The following is a 16,060-nucleotide window of genomic DNA, read 5'->3' as shown; positions in this document are numbered from 1 at the left end:
ATCTGCTCAGCCACTGGGAAGGCTTTAGATGCAGCCACATGCCCACAGAGAAGACAATGCACGCTGCCCTTTGGGAGGAAGAGAATATATCGCTTTCCACCCATGTAAGAGATGAACAGTGAGAATAACCCCAGGGAGGTGCCTTTCCACTATGGCTGTGATCCTTCATAGGCTTCAGGTTTGGGGCCTATGACAGTATATACTTGATGGGAACATGGCCTCTGTAGCCAGACTGGCTTCATCACTCTGCTATGTAACCTTGGGGCAAGTTACTTACCCTCTGTGTTAGGGCACAGTCCATCCTCAGTAAAAATCAGCTATTTTTATTTTAAATAACACTTTAGGGTTTGTCACGTTCTCAGAAACTTTGACGCTCCCTAGGATATCTGTGCAGTGCCTCTCAATGACAGTCAAGTCCTACATTAGTTGGCATACACCTATTCTGTTGCCAAGATGAACACCTGTGTTTCCCTGGATTTGTAATACTCTTTCTGACACCTCTGGGCCTTTGCACATGATGTTCTCTTTGCTGGAAAACTCTTGTTCTCTCTTCATCAAGTTCACTCTTCATCATTTAAGATAGCTTTAAGGTACCACTTTTTCGTAGAAGCCATTCGTGACTCCAGGCTATATACTGTCATAGATCTATCTCTTTGTGAACTCATCACTAATATTGGATGGATAGGTATATGGATGAATGAGGTGCTTATGTATGTGATCTCTATTACTCTCATTTAATTAATCCTCAAACAGTCAAATTATGTGCTTTATTGTCTTCTTGAAAAAACATCTATTTGTACTTGTTTCAAATGCAGATTGTAACCCAGAAAGGAGGGAATTGAAAGCCTAATCCTAAACAATGAGATTGGAGCAATGACATGCTAATTTCCCATCCAAATCTCCTCCAGTCTGTAATAGTGTGCAGCCAAATCAACCAGCTGGAAAGAGCTGATTCAGGGAATTGGTGTTATTGGTCCAATATAGACATTTGTTTGGCTGAATTTAATCATATTTAAAATTATTGCAGTTAAGTGAAATTGTGTGTACATTCTGTCACTGGATTTAGAAATAAAGATGAAGCCATTTGGACCCTGGAAATTCTGTATTTTTTGCTGTAACTGAGGCCAGCAAGCCTCTCAGGCAGATAAGTTGCTGTCCACTTTCTGTAATTTGACAAACTCTATGGGTTTACCAGTACAGAAACAAGTCTCTCTCCAGCATCAGATCAGGTCAGATTTTTTTTTTTTTAATATTTTTTGATGTGGACCATTTTTTAAAAATCTTTATTGAATTTGTCACAACATTGCTTCTGTTTTCTCTTTTGATTTTTTTGGCCTCAAGGCATGAGGATCTTTGCTTCCCACCAAGGGATTAAACCTGTACCCTCTGCATTGGAAGGCAAAGTCTTAGCCACTGAACCACTAGGGAAGTCCCAGATCTGATATTCTTACCATTGTAGCCAGTCCTTGAGTTAAAGTTATATGTCTAGAAAGTTTACTATAGAAACAACTTCATCAACTTAAATGGATAGTATCTTAACCAATACAATTAAGATAATAAACATTAACCTATTTGTTCATTTAACAATTATTTATTTTTTGTACAACATATACTAAACATTCTTTATTGATATATATTTGGGACAGGTCAGTGAACAAAACAAATGCAGACTCCTAACTTCCAGGACCTCAGAATCTGATAAGGAGGCACAGAAACTAATGAATCAACATAATTTATAAGCAGAATGCAAAGATTTTTGGAAGTCTATAGGTGCTGTGAAAAAAAATAAAGGCAATTAAGATGCAAATTTTATACTTTATATAGCCCTTCTTCATACATAGTGTGACATGATCTTTCTGCATACCTTGAGGTGGGCAGGGGACATATTCCCAAATGGAGAAATTGAAGCAAAAAGGCAATATGGAGTTAGGCCCTGCTTGTCTTAAGTTCTTCCTTATATGTGGATGTATTTGAAAACACTCTTAGCTTAGATTCAACTCAAAACCTGGGACCAATCCTAGAAACAGATTTAAAAAGCTCCAAGAAAAGCATTCTTGGAGTGAATACAAAATAGCCTTTGTCTTAGTCCGCCTCAAATCAGTATACTAGTTCCGACAATCAAGTGCTTCTTACCTTTTAGCTGAATCCTCCTCACTGGTTTGTAGGTTACCTTTAGTGCCTGATTCTTGTTCATTGTGTCTTCAGTCAGACAGTCAAGAGTTGGAGTTCTCTAGTGTGCTTGCTGGTCACCACCATGGACGCCCTGATTCTAGAGCTTACGTTCTTCTCCGTGAACCTCAGACTACTAGGTGTGACCTTCATAATAATGACAAATAGACTCTTGACAGATGCTCTTGGTGATGGAGCCTGGAGTGAGTGAATTCAACACAGGGGCCCCAGAAAGAAGGCAAGCAGGGCCAGAGTGGGAGAGTGCCCCAAGCTAAGGAACGGAGAGCCAGAGCAGAGCTGTAAAAGTGGTGAAAGCGGAGGTGGTAGGTAAGCAAGTGATATTAAGTGGATAAAAACAAACAACTTCAGAGGAATTATAAAATTTATTCAGGGATTCAGATAATATTGATGAAAAATGACAACATCATTGCTAGTAACTCACTCTTATTTTCTGTTCCCTTTATTTGCTGGGGACTAGAATACATACTTGATCTATATCGTTTAATCCTCCGAAGAAACACTTAAGGTTAAGTAATATATTGTTTTTTGAAATCTGGAATTTAGTTCAGAACAATTAAGTAATTTAACCAGGTTCAGAGCTAATAAAAGGATGTTTTAGAGTCAAGTTATGGATTCACATTGACTAGTTTTGTACTTGGAGAAGGCAATGGCACCCCACTCCAGTCCTCTTGCCTGGAAAATTCCATGGATGGAGGAGCCTGGTGGGCTGCAGTCCATGGGGTCGCTAAGAGTCGGACACGACTGAGCGACTTCACTTTCACTTTTCCCTTTCATGCATTGGAGAAGGCAATGGCACCCCACTCCAGTCCTCTTGCCTGGAAAATCCCATGGATGGAGGAGCCTGGTGGGCTGCCGTCTATGGGGTCTCACAGAGTCGGACACGACTGAAGCGACTTAGCAGCAGCAGCAGTTTTGTACTCTGATGAAGTTTCCTCATATACACAAAGCAGAACTAATAAATTTACCTTAAGGAGTTGTGAATAAGTTCAGATAAAATTATACATAAATATAATAGCTCTGTACTTAGCATATGGTTCATATTTAAGCTTTTTTTTTTGTAATTATGCTTTTTATATTGTTGTTTTTTTTTTTTTTCCTGTGCTCCTTTATCTATGTTTACCTGGCTGGGGCTTGCTGAGACTATAAGAGAACTATGGCTTCTCATTGTGATTTAGGATAGTCCATCGTTCAATTAATGACTGTAAAATCTTATTGAGTAGAATTCACTAGTAGTTGTGGCTAACAAACAGAAGCTGGCAATACATTAGTATTTATGATGCTATTTATCTTCCTATATATTAAGAGGTATTTTTAAATTGGTGCTTTTAATTGGTTTCCAGTTGTTTCTGTTAGGTGTTTTGGTGTCTCTGCAGGCACCACATTCATTTCACCATTTATCTGGTATTCGTTTATAAGATACAGAACAACCTCTACACATGGAGCCATGCATGAGACGTCAGTTCCTTAATTGTGATTCTTAAATTCAAATTTATGTGGTTCAGTTCAGTCACTCAGTCGTGTCCGACTCTTTGCGACCCCATGGACTGCAGCATGCCAGGCTTCTCTGTCCATCACCAACTCCCGGAGTTTACTCAAACTCATGTCCATTGAGTTGGTGATGCCATCCAACCGTCTCATCCTCTGTTGTCCCCTTCTCCTCCCACCTTCAATCTTTCCCAGCGTCAGGGCCTTTTCCAATGAGTCAGTTCTTTGCATCAGGTGGCCAAAGTATTGGAATTTCAGCTTCAGCATCAGTCCTTCTAATGAATATTCAGGACTGATTTCCTTTAGTTCTTGATGTGGACCTTGATGTGGAAATGGAAGGAAATCACTTTCCCTTGGTGTAGTAGAAATGCTAGAAAAAAACAGTGACAATTCTGTCTCATGCTAGCTGTGTGAACACAAAGCACTTAACCTTTTTGAGTAAATTTAGGTGGGGACTTGCCTGATGATGATCCAGTGGTTGATACTCTGTGCTTTCAGTGCAGGAGGCATGGGTTGGATCTCTGGTCAGGGAACTAAGATTCCTTGCATGCTGCGTGGCCATGGCCAAAAAAAAAAAACAAACTTAGATGACTATCTTGTATCTCCCAGGGTGGTAAAGTTAAAAGGAACAATACATTAAAAATAATCAACACATAGTACATAGGTGCTTAGTACATATCATTTCCCTCCCCTGCCACCTTAACTCTGTGCCATCTGAGAATTGATGGGATTAAGCAAGACTATTGGTCAGTCTATCTTTCTATCCATCCATCCATCTATCTACCTACCTGCCTGCCTATTTACCTATCATCTGTCTATGAATGAACTCAACATTCAAAACACTAAGATCATGGTATCTGGCTCCATCACTTCATGGCAAATAAATGGGGAAAAAGTAGAAACAGTAACAGATTTTATTTTCTTGGTTTCCAAAATCACTGCGGACTATGACTGCAGCCACAAAATTGAATGATGCTTGCTCCTTGGAGGAAAAGCAATGGCAAAACTAGACAGTGTATGAAAAGGAGAGATGTCACTTTGCCAACAAAGGTCTATATAGTCAAAGCTATGGTTTTACCAGTAGTTGTGTACAGATTTGAGAGTTGGACTATAAAGAAGGCTGAGCACCAAAGAATTGATGCTTTCGAACTGTGGTTCTGGAAAAGATTCTTGAGAGTCCCTTGGGTAGCAAAGTTATCAAACCAGTCAATCCTAAAGGAAATCATCCCTGAATATTCATTGGAAGAACTGATGCTGAAGCTCCAATACTTTGGCCAATGATGCAAAGAGCTGGCTCATTGGAAAAGACCCTGATTCTGGGAAAAGACTGAGGACAAGAGGAGAAGTGGGCAACAGATGATGAGATAGTTGGATGGCATCACCAACTCAATGGACATGAGTTTGAGCAAACTCCAGGAGACAGTGAAGGACAGGGAAGCCCGGTGTGCTGCAGTCCATGGGACAGCAAACAGTCGGACATGACTTAGTGACTGACCAACAACAAATGAATAATGTATTTGTCAGAAAAACCCATTCTCAAACCTGGAACACCAATGTACAAAAAAAAATAGATACTGCCACAGCTATTCTGGCAAACCTAATAAGACAAGCATTTTTCAAACCCAAAACTCAATGGCCAGAGCAAGTTACATGTCTTGTCAGACTAGCAGGGCTCTACTTCCGTAGCAGTTGATGTGAATTCAGTGAGAGTATTACAGCTGTAAATGTAATCAATTTACCACAAGTAATTAAATATAGTTCTACAAATTGGTTCACAGACCTTCACTGACAATTTTTCAAGATCACAGAATAGGGGCACAGACATCAATTCATTGTTCTTCCACTTTCTTGATATAACCTTTAATGTCTATTATTATCTGTATAAAACAAAGATAATATTCTCTTTATCATAGAGTTATTATCAATATTTTATTGCTTAATATATATAATTAGAATAGTGCCTAATAGTTGGCAAGTACTATATCAGTTCTCTTCAGTTCAGTCACTCAGTTCAGTTCAGTCACTCAGTCATGTCTGACTATTTGCAACCCTATGGACTGTAACACTCCAGGCCTCCCTGGCCATCACCAACTCCCAGAGGTTCCTCAAACTCATGTCCATTGAGTTGGTGATGCTATCCAACCATCTCATCCTCTGTCTTCCCCCTCTCCTCCTGTCTTCAATCTTTCCCAGCATCAGGGTCTTTTCAAATGACTCAGTTTTTCGCATCAGGTGGCCAAAGTATTGGAGCTTCAGCATCAGTCCTTCCAATGAATATTCAGGACTGATTTCCTTTAGGATGGACTGGTTGGATCTCCTTGCAGTCAGAGGGATTCTCGAGAATCTTCTCTAACACCACAGTTCAAAAGCATCAATTTTTTGGCACTCAGCTTTCTTTATAGGCCAACTCTTACATCCACACGTGGCTACTGGTGAAACCATAGCTTTGACTAGACAGACCTTTGCTGGCAAAGCATTGTCTCTGCTTTTGATATGCTGTCTAGGTTGGTCATAGCTTTTCTTCCAAGGAGCAAACATCTTTTAATTTCATGGGTGCAGTCACCATCTGCAGTGATTTTGGAGCCCCCAAAATAAAGTCTCTCACTGTTTCCATTGTTTCTCCATCTATTTGCCATGATGTGATGGGACCAGATACCGTGATCTTAGTTTTATGAATGTTGAGCTTTAAGCCCACTTTTTCATTCTCCTCTTTCACTTTCATCAAGAGGCTCTTTAGTTTTTCTTCACTTTCTGTCATAAGGGTGGTGTCATCTGCGTATCTGAGGTTATTGATATTTCTCCCAGCAATATTGATTCCAGCTTGTGCTTCATCCAGTCTGGTGTTTCGCATGATGTGCTCTGCGCATAAGTTATATAAGTAGGGTAACAATATACAGCCTTGATGTATTCCTTTCCTAATTTGGAACCAGTCTGTTGTTCCATGTCCAATTCTAACTGTTGCTTCCTGATCTGCATACAAGTTTCTTAGGTGGCAGTTAAGATGGTCTGGTATTCCCATCTCTTTAAAAATTTCCATGATTTGTTGCAATCCACACAGTCAAAGGCTTTAGGATAGTCAATAAAGCAGAAGTAGATGTTTATTTGGAATTCTCTTGCTTTTTCTATGATCCGGTGGATGCTGGCAATTTGATCTCTGGTTCCTGTGCCTTTTCTAAATTCAGTTTGAATATCTGGAAGTTCTCGGTTCACAATCTGTTGAAGCCGAGCTTGGAGATTTTGAGCACTGATTTGCTAGTATGTGAAGTGAGTATAGTTGTGCAGTAGTCTGAACATTCTTTGACATTGTCCTTCTTTGGGATTTGAACAAAAACTGACCTTTTCCAGTCCTCTGGCCACTGCTAAGTTTCCCAAATTTGCTGCCATATTGAGTGCCAAATCATATTGAAAAAGATAATATTTCACAGAATCATCTTTTAGGATTTGAAATGGCTCACCTTGAATTCCATTACTTCCACTAGCTTTGTTCGTAGTGATGCTTACTAAGGCACACTTGACTTTGCATTCCAAGGTATCTGGCTCAAGGTGAGTGATCACATCATCATGGTTTTCTGGGTTATTAAGGTTTTTTTCTTTTTTTTTGTATAGTTCTGCTGTGTATTCTTGCCACCTCTTCTTAATATCTTCTGCTTCTGTTAGGTCCTTTCTGTTTCTGTCCTTTATTGTGACCATCTTTGCATGAAATATTCCCTTGGTATCTCTAATTTTCTAGAAGGGATCTCTAGTCTTTTCTATTCTATTGTTTTCCTCTATTTCTTTGCATTGATCACTGAGGAAGACTTTCTTATCTCTCCGTGCTATTCTTTGGAACTTTGCATTCAGTCCCTCTTGCCTTTAGCGTCTTTTCTTTTATCAGCTATTTGTAAGGCCTCCTCAGACAACCATTTTTCGTTTTTGCATTTCTTCTTTGTGGGGCTGGTGTTGATCACTGCCTCCTGTACAATGTCACGAACCTCCATCCATAGTTCATCAGGCACTCTGTCTATCAGATCTAATCCCTTGAATCTATTTGTCACTTCCAGTGTATAATCTTAAGGGATTTGATTTAGGTCATACCTGAATGGTCTAATGGTTTTCCCTACTTTCTTCAATTTAAGTTTGAATTTTGCAGTAAGGAGTTCATGATCTGAGCCACAGTCAGCTTCTAGTCTTTTTTTTTTTTTTTTTTTGCAGATTGTATAGAGCTTCTCCATCTTTGGCTGCAAAGAATATAGTCAATCTGATTTCAGTATTGACCATCTAGTGATGTCCATGTGTAGAGTTGTCTCTTGTGTTGTTGGAAGAGGGTATTTGCTATGACCAGTGTGTTCTCTTGGCAAAACTCAATTAGCCTTTGCCCTGCTTCATTCTGTACTCCAAGGCCAAATTTGCCTGTTACTCCAGGTGTTTCTTGATTTCTACTTTTGCATTCCAGTCCCCTGTGATGAAAGGACATCTCTTTTTGGTGTTAGTTCTAGAAGGTCTTATAGGTCTACACAGAACCATTCAACTTTAGCTTCTTCACCATTAGTGGTTGGGGCATAGACTTGGATTACTCTGATATTGAATGGTTTGCCTTGGAAATGCACAGAGATAATTCTGTTGTTTTTGAGATTGCACCCATGTAATACATTTTGGTATCTCTTGTTGACTATGAGGGCTACTCCATTTCTTCTAACAGATTCTTGCCCACAGTAGTAGATATAATAGTCATCTGAATTAAATTCGCCCATTCCAGTCCATTTTAGTTCACTGATTCCTAAAATGTCAATGTTCACTCTTGCCATCTCCTGTTTGACCACTTCCAATTTACCTTCATTCATGGACCTAACATTCCAGGTTCCTATGTGATATTGTTCTTTACAGTGTCGGGCTTTACTTTCACCCCCAGACACATCCACAACTGGACATTGTTTCCGCTTTGGGTCAGCCTCTTCATTCCTTATGTAGCTTTTTCTCTGCTTTTCTCCAGTAGCATATTGGGCACCTACTGACCTGGGAGTTTCATCTTTTAGTGTCATATCTTTTTGCTTTTTCATACTGTTCATGGGGTTCTCAAGGCAAGAATGCTGAAACGGTTTGCCATTCCCTTCTCCAGTGGACCACGTTTTGTCAGAACTCTCCACCATGACCCATCTGTCTTAGGTGGCTCTACTCATCATGGCTCATAGTTTCATTGAGTTAGACAAGGTTGTGATCCATGTGATCAGTTTAGTTAGTTTTCCCTGATTTTGGTTTTCATTGTGTCTGCCCTCTGATGGATAAGGATAAGAGGCTTGTGGAATCTTCCTGGTGGGAGGGACTGGGTGGACATTGTAGGTGTACACAATTCTCAACTTGTATTTTTTTTATTTTTTAATGAATGTTACACTTGTATGTATTGCATTGCAGAAGATTCTGATATCTTCAGTGCCTACTTTTCATTTATGTTGTGTTGAACCTAGTGTAACTATCATTTCCATAATCGTCTGGTCCTGCTCCTCCGGTGACATCTCTGAGCTTTCCGTTTTGATGTGCATGCGCATGCATGCCTGTGCACGCACACACACACACCGCTTTCCTCCAAGCGTGGGCTAGATTCAAAGGCAAACACCTTCATTGTCCCTAGTGCTAGAATTGAGGCTCTGGTTAACTGGGGAAAAGGTGAAAGGGGTTTTGAGTATAAATATTAAGCTCCTAGAATTGGTCCTCTCTTGCATGCTCTAGGCAGAGTGTTTGTTTTTCTAATTCTTTCATGCTGAGTGATAAGATACCGAAGGCACAAAATGGGATGGTTTAGATAGAAAGAACCAATAACTATGCTGATTTTGAAGTTAGCCTTAGGACAGGATATAAAATGTGTCTTTATCGGTAATCAATGGCTTAGACTATCTTACCTGGAAAATACATTGAAGCTGTATCCCCATCAAGATGTTAAAGAGTAAAAGCAACCATCTGCCTGGGTGTACTTTTTGTATTATCCAGAGAATGTGTCAAAGTCCCAACAGAATGAAATTTAATGATCTGATAATCCTATTTTTCTCTCTCTTATTCTCTCTCACTATCTCTGTCTCTCTTGGCTCCTCTTCCCCTCATCACTTTTTTCCTTTTAAATCATTGGTCTAAATCCTATCCAGAAAGTATTTTTGCTTTTCTTCTGTCTTCCTTTTATATCTTGCTTTTCTTTGTCTATTTGACTCATAGTGGGTTATATACCTGGGCCTGTCTAAGGGTGATAACTTGATTTTGGAATTTGAATCTATATTTAGACTGTTATGAATATGTAGTTGAAATTATTTGTACTTGTTAAAATATTAACAGTGGATTGAAAATAATGGAAAGAAATGGAAACTAAAATACATGTTGCTTCCACAAAATTCAGTGTAGTCTTGAGGTAGAGAACTCCCCTTCTGCTTTATTACTAGTGAACAACGTTATGCTTGGTCAGGAAGTCACAACTCTTGTAAAACTTTATTACTGTTCAAGATCATTAATAGGAAGCAGAGAAGAAAAAGAAGTAAATATAAAGTGTCAGTTTCAGACCGTCAGAGACAAGTTCATTGAGCTGTAAATTAAATCAAATGCCACAAAATATGCAGATTGTAAAAACATCCATTCTCTGTAAAGCTGTTAAACTTTAAAAGGTCTTTTCAGTTAAAATGACTGAGATGAGTATTGTGTCACATTGCTAAGGAAAGGACTTGCAGGACAATCAGAAGCATGGGGTATAGGAAAATAGGTGGGGATTTTTTCAAGTATATAAAGAAATCCATTAGTAATGCATATTCACTCACCCTGCCAACTATATGCTCTCACTCCCATTTTTTGTATCCTCATTAAACTTCTGCACACGTTATTAAGATTTGGGGGCTTTCTCAATAATATTGATTTCACACTTGCTTATTTAATGTTGCCATCTCCTTTATGTTAGCTTTGTCTCTGAATCTAAACTCCAGTTTTGAGTCATGAATGAGTGCGTGACTAATATTCAGAATCTTAGGTAAAAATACCCTGGATGGGACTGGGTTACGTGTCCCAGACTCTAATTGTCATAACCACAGAGGCATGGCATAGTGTCTTTCTGATATGACACACCAAGAGACATTTTACCAAAGACCAAATGTATATGGATACAGAGTGGTCTAGGTTAGTAACCATCCACCACAGCTATAATTTTATTGCTCAGACAAAAGTGCATATTGTTTTCATTTTTACAAAAGAAAGGAAGGGAGGAAAGAAGGAAGAAGGGAGGAAAGTAAGAAATAATAAATACAGAAACATTTTCATTTTCCAGGTTTAATGATATATCAGTTTTTAGGGGTTGAATTTATTTACTCACTAGTAAGATCAGATCTCCACTGTTGTAAGAATTGACATTCCTCCTTGATTAAGCATAAAAATGTCTACTATCATTTTCTCCGATATTTTTTTTCCTGCTTTAGTCCAATAGGAGAGTTAAATGAGTTAATGCTAAAGATCTGTAACTCTCTGTACCTTTTTTTTTAAAAAGGCAGTTTATGTAATGGCCTTCTCCCTGTTGGTGCAATATAGCTTTGTTTTTCTCATTTGGTAGGAAGGGGTATGGAGTCCAAGCGATGATGATGAAAGTTGGTATGAATTCCTCTCCTGATTATATACTCATTTGCTATTGTTCACTCACTAAGTTGTGTCCGACTTTTTGCTACCCCATGGACTGTAGCACACCAGGCTCTTCTGTCTTCTACTATCTAGCAGAACTTGCTGAAACTCATGTCCATTGAGTCAGTGATGCCATCCAACCATCTCATCCTCTGCTGCCACCTTTTCTTTTGCCTTCAATCTTTCCCAGCATCAGGATTTTTTTTCCAATGAGTTGGCTTTGTATTGGGTGGCCAAAATATTGGCACTTTAGCTTCAGCAACAGTCCTTCCATTGCATATTCAGGGTTGATTTCCTTTAGGATTGACTGGTTTGTTGCTGTTGTTCAGTCATTCAGTCATGTATCTTTGTGACCCCATGGACTGCAGCACGCCAGGTTTTCCTGTCCCTGACTATATCCTGGAGTTTGCTCAAACTCATATCCATTGAGTCGGTGTTGCCATCCAATCATCTCATGCTGTGTCATCTCCTTCTCTTCCTTCCCTCAATCTTTCCCAGCATCAGCGTCTTTTCCAATGAGTCAGCTCTTTGCATCAGGTGACCAAAGTATCGGAGCTCCAGCATCAGTCTTTCCAATGAATATTCAGGGTTGATTTCCAATTCTTCAGCACTCAGCCTTCTTTATGGAACAGCTTGCACATCCATATATGACTACTGGAAATTTTGTCAACAAAGTGAGAAATAGCCCCGGGAAGGACATAGTTGTCTGTGATGGACTGAGTAGTGCCCCCTAAGAGATGTCTGCCTCCTAATCCCCAGCACCTACAAATACTGTTATGCCTTTTACAGCAAAAAAGAAAAAAAAGGACTTTTCAGGTGTGATCAAGTTAAGGATACTGAAATGGGCATGATATAATTCAAAGGTTATCCTGCAAGAGGTATGCAGGAGTAGTTAGGGCTTGACAGAAGATAGTGTGATGATCAAGATAGTAAGAGAGGGAAAGACAAAAGGATTTGAAGATGCTCTACTGCTGGCTTTGAAAGATGGAAAAAAGAGACATGAGCCCAAGAATGTATGAGGCCTCTAGATGGGTTAGTATTTGAAGATCATGTGGCTTGTTGTCAGCTTTGGTGCCTGACTTCCCATAGGACCCCAGTGTTAGGTGGCCTATAGATAGTTCTGGGCAAAAAGAACTTTAAAGAAAAGACAGGTTGTTTCTGAAGATGGAGGGTAGATTCATGAGCAATGGGATTATCGTAATAGGAATCATTATAATAGGAGTAACCAAATGAACCGATCTTTGGGGCTGTTCAGATCCAGGCTTTTGTATGACATCCCAATACAAGTGATAGGGCAACACCTGCTTCCACATTTTTAATACTGCCAGGTACTGAAAGATGAGAATTATTGAATCATGGGTGGAACATGAAGGAAAAAGTTGAAAAAAAAAAAAAAACCATTGGCAACACTGACAACATTGGCAAAACTGAAACATAAGGCAAGTTTTGAAGTGCTTACCTTGAGGTCACAGAATGAATAAGTCCTGGTGTTTTACTAGTGGTTTGTTTTAATCTGAGTAACATGAGGTCACAAAACACTGAAAACTAATAAGTTAACTTTTTGATTGTTTGGCAGAAAGGATAGAAATAATTCTAACATTAAGTTTATGTTAGAATATTTCTAATAAAAACTTTACTCATTGTTTTTATTCATGCTGTGATGTGCCTTAGCCCTCAAAAACCTAGGTTCAATATAACCTAGATATAACCTAGAGCCAAGATAACAAGAGAACCTCATGTTGATGTTGAGGTTCCCAGAGGTACAAAGAAAGAGCATGTTTTTGGTATTGCAGTCAGCCTCATGAGATGCAGTACCTGTGGCTAACTGACAGAGATGCTTTGTTTAGGATCAAATCTAGTCCTTCCCATGAGTTGATTACCAGTCCTGACATGTTGGAGAGCAGCTTTTAGGTACTCCTTTTGTATTGGCTCTGCACATAGATATGTCTTAGAGGGGATGCTTTCTATTGCACATGCATATGGGCATGGAGCCGACAGCCATTTATGTTTACCATTGTATTTCCTGGCCCCAGAAAATGGAAGTAGAACTCGAAAGGAAAGCTAATCTATTTAATGTGATATGTAGTAAGGCAGTCTTTCCCCACAGTGGTGTCTTTGGCTCTGTAAAAGTGAAGAAGTTCTGAAACAAACATTATGGAGCCTTCTCCACTTGGACTGTAACTTTCCATGAGCACCCTAGGAGAATCACACTGCCAGAAATAGCAAAATTAAGGGATATTGAGAAAAGCTTAACTAATCTTATTGTATGAGATTTAAATCTTATATTCCTCAAATATCAGTGATTGAGGCAGGATGAATGTGCCTTATCTGATGTTGAACAAATAAACAAAGATTCAAAATGCCCTAGGCAATTTGGCAGAAAGACATTGGCTTTCAGAATAGGTTCTAAACACTTTCTATTTGTTTTAAAGTCAAATATTTTTTGGACAGTCATCATGGATACTTTTTGGGTCAATGTCCTCTGATGGCAGCAGAGTACAAAAACAATAACACTGTCAGATTTAATGGAAAGGAATCATCATAAACTAATAGCTGAGGAAGACAAAGCCAAGGCAGTGACAGAGTGCTTTAGGATATCTCTGGTATTTCCACCAGTTCTTAATAGGAATTGTTGTTGTTGAGGTGGGGACTCCTCTGGATGGGCAACTGCACAATTGAATTTATGTGATACAATTGTGCTTCTAAGGACTTAATAGAAGGATCACATAAAGACTGTAAGAAATATTCCTTTAAGATCCTGGACATTCTTGAGGGGTTCATATTAAAACTGTCCTTGCTAAATACTATTTGTATTGCCAATTCTTGGAGATTAATGGAGCATGAATACTAAATGGAGTGATAAGCACAGATATAAAAAAAGACTTCATCTCCTACCCCTATCCTGGCAACTTATATCCTCTTGAGGCTGATGCTCTTATTCCCAACTTATAAATAAAGAAATTGGGTGTGATAGGGGTGAGGGAACTTGTCCAAGGTCATCCTCTCACAATTGATCCTTAAACAATGTGACATTTATCCCAGTACAATTTATAGTTGACCCTCTGGATCGATTCTCCTTCTAGACACTCAACTAACTACAAACTATGAAGTACTATAGTATTTAGCTTTGAAAAAACTTGAAAAACCCCTGTGCAATTCAAACCATTGTTTTTCAAGGATCAATTGCAGTTGGTGGCCAAGTACAGACCTTAGACTATCTGATTTTACTCTATTACCAGTATCCAGCTTGGACCTGGTACTTGAGAGTTTTTGGTTTTTGGTTGTTTTCTGTCAGCATTTTCTCTTCACAACATTTGCAGTGCTTGTGGTCTCAAAACATTCCTTTTCCACAACCCTCAGAAAAGTATCAGTTGAGTAAGCTGTACATTGTCAACATTAAAAACACAAGTAACTGTGGTACTGCTCCCACAAAGGAAGTTCAGTTCAGTTCAGTCGTGTCCGACTGTTTGCGACCCCATGGGCTGTAGCACGCCAGGCCTCCCTGTCCATCACCAACTCCCGGAGTTTACCCAAACTCATGTCCAATGAGCCGGTGATGCCATCCAACCATCTCTTCCTCTCTCTTTCCCACAATGGAAAGGAAAGGACAAATCAGGGGAAGGCAGTGCAGTGAAGGGCAGTGCCTTCAGGGGATGAATCATTAAATGCTACTGAGACACGTTACAATCATCCATCTGTAAATTGTCCCAGGTACCGAAGTGATATTCGCCTCAAAAATGTCTCTTCAGCCCATCTCCTTGGTCAGCAATTAAACTGTGTTTTTGCCATTTGACCGAAGCCTCCCTGCTTCCTGTTACTTTCTCACCTTAGCTGCAAATTATCTGCAGCCTGATTTTAAACCTCCTCATCAAATTTTCGCTTTATCACTGGTTCAGGGGATTAAAATGTGAACCTCCAGGCAGCAGTTAATAAGTAATTGTTTATTTAGCAATCACATCAAGAGTGAAGTTCACAATCAATTCTCCAGAGGCTGACTTTAGAATTCACTTAAATATTGCTCTTCATCTCCAAGTGAATAAATTACTCAGTTGTTTGCTGAGTTTAAAGTTACAGTGATAATGGTCTACTTACTATAATTAAATTGAATCTCCACTTAAAACTTGTACTTACTAATAGGTAGTTTCTATCTTATTTTCCTTTTACCTAAAGAATTACAAATATTTACACAAGAATTGGACATGACTTAGTGACTAAACCACCACCACCACTGAATGTATACTATATGCTAGACATTATGTTTAAACATGTTACACATTATTTTGACAAATACTTCTAGCATAGCTCCTGAATGAGTACTGTCATTATTCTTCTATTAAAATGAGGAAATTAAGGCTGATAAGTGCTTAGAAAAGTTTTTAGGTCTTAGTTCAGTCGCTCAGTCGTGTCCAACTATTTGCGACCCTATGGACTGTATGTAGTGCACCAGGCTTCCTTGTCCATCACCAACTCCTGGAGCTTATTCAAATTCATGTCCATTGAGTCGGTGAAGCCATCTAATCATCTCATCCTCTGTCATCCAATTGTCATCTTTTCCTCCTGCCTTCAATCTTTCCCAGCATCAGGATCTTTTTCAGTGAGTCAGTTCTTCACATCAGGTGGCCAAAGTATTGGAGTTTAAGCTTCAGCATCAGTCCTTCCGATGAATATTCAGGACTGATTTCGTTTAGGATTGATTGGTTGGATCTCCTTGCAGCCCAAGGGACTATCAAGAGTCTTCTCCAACACTACAGTTCAAAGCCATCACCCGTGG

Source organism: Giraffa tippelskirchi, chromosome 10 (genome assembly GCF_054371585.1).
Source record: "Giraffa tippelskirchi isolate mGirTip1 chromosome 10, T2T-mGirTip1v1.2.pri, whole genome shotgun sequence".
Taxonomy (NCBI): domain Eukaryota; kingdom Metazoa; phylum Chordata; class Mammalia; order Artiodactyla; family Giraffidae; genus Giraffa; species Giraffa tippelskirchi.
Note: the sequence above shows the minus strand (reverse complement) of the source record.